This window comes from Rhineura floridana, chromosome 2 (genome assembly GCF_030035675.1).
Source record: "Rhineura floridana isolate rRhiFlo1 chromosome 2, rRhiFlo1.hap2, whole genome shotgun sequence".
Taxonomy (NCBI): domain Eukaryota; kingdom Metazoa; phylum Chordata; class Lepidosauria; order Squamata; family Rhineuridae; genus Rhineura; species Rhineura floridana.
The window spans coordinates 70,199,636-70,201,385 of NC_084481.1; the positions used below are offsets into that span (position 1 = coordinate 70,199,636).

A 1,750-nucleotide genomic window follows, 5' to 3' on the forward strand; every position below is an offset into this window, starting at 1 on the left:
CTAATGAGGGGCAAAATTACCATTCTTCTGGCTACAGCAGATGGGAGAAGAGAAGGAGCAAAAGGGCCAGTGAAGATATGGGAAGGGATGATGCTGTGGCTTCTGGCTGACTTGATGCCTTGGAACATGTAAAGGTATTGGACTAAAGGACAATTCTGTTGCTGGTTCATAGAAATACTGTGCCTTTGAATGGTTGCCGAAGGGGCCCAGATCCCTGAGCTGCTTGTGACTATCTTAGCTATGTTTCAAAGGCTACAGGACAGCCAAGATTTAGCTAAAACTGGGGGGAGCCCAGGGGGGAGCGTGTAGATTTAATTAAAGTGCATTCCAGAAACTTTGTACAACACCACCCATCAGGAGTCTAACGGGAGATGTAGTCAAAAACATATGGAAGCACAAAGATGCATTAAAGATAAGACTTTCAGCTGCTTTTCAGTAGTCTTTTTCTGAGTGTTGTCAGAAATTTCTGAAAATAACATCATGGCACCTGTATGTGCGGCCAGGGCAGGATACAGGCTGGGAGAGAAATAGAAGCTTTTGATATTTTTCTTAGGATTCTCAAGATACTGACATATGCAAATTCATTTTGAATGGATTCTCCATTTCTAGTTTTAGTGTATAAGTACCATGCCAGCTGATGATGGATCTCAAGTAGATTGCACTCACCTTGTATACTAAGCAAGTGAGACGAATCAGAAAATGATCTTTTTCACCATCTGAAAAAATCTCCAATTAGAGGGTTGCAGTTTGTTTTAATGAACAGAACAATGCTGACCTCTGGTGCCCAAGAGAGGAACTACTATATTGTCCAGAATCCATGCATTTCAGGAAATAATGCATACGGACATGTAACATTAATTGGCTCAGTGGGTTAACAATTCAGTTGAAATATTTAACAACCTGAAAAGGCATCAGTGGGACCTGTTATTTATATGGTATAATTTTAAAATTGTTCCCTATGGCAAGATGATAAACGAAAAAAAGACCTCTAAGCAATCTTAGTTCTACTTCAAAAATTCCAACTTTGAAAAGCCAGAGCAAATCAATGCTCAAAGGCGGGGGAGGTGGTATCTTAATGAAATGTGCAAAATCCATCTCCTGACCCACACCAATTTTAACCAAGTCATGACCTTTATTAATCCATGCATCCATTCGATAAAATTACTGTACCACTTTCATAAAAAGAAATCTCAAAGCAGTTTACAACTGTAAAAATACAGATTAAAATAGAGAAATGAAGGAGACAGTTTCAGTTGCTGATCAGGAAAAGCCCATACAAACAGGTAAGTTTTTACTAAATGATGACAGCACCCAATAGTTCATTCCTCTCAAATAACAGGAGAGAAGGTATTCCAGAGGGTATTATTATTATTAATTGCCTTCTACACAAGCATCTTCCTCACGGCCATACTACCCTGAACACGCCCAATCTCATCTGATCTCAGAAGCTAAGCAGGGTCAGGCCTGGTTAGTACTTGTATGGGAGACCTCCTGGGAATACCGGGTGCTGTACGCTCAAAGGAAGGCAATGGTAAAACACCTCTGAATACCTCTGTATCTGTGTCTGTCTTATCTCAACAGGAATTTATTAATCGAATGCTATTCCACAGAACAGGGGCAGCCACCATAAAAGACCTGCTCTGAGCTACTGTGGAGCGGGCTTCTGATATCCTTGGAAATTGAAGGAGAAGCTCTCCCACCAGTGCCGGTGCCAGGCTATTTTGCTCCCTTGGCAAGGCTAACTACTTGC

At 41.1% G+C, this 1,750-nt stretch overlaps 1 pseudogene; it reads left to right on the top strand.

Annotated features, from left to right (window-relative positions):
* Window positions 1–1,397: 1,397 nt before the first annotated feature.
* Window positions 1,398–1,516, top strand: LOC133378481 (5S ribosomal RNA; annotated as a pseudogene).
* Window positions 1,517–1,750: the final 234 nt, after the last annotated feature.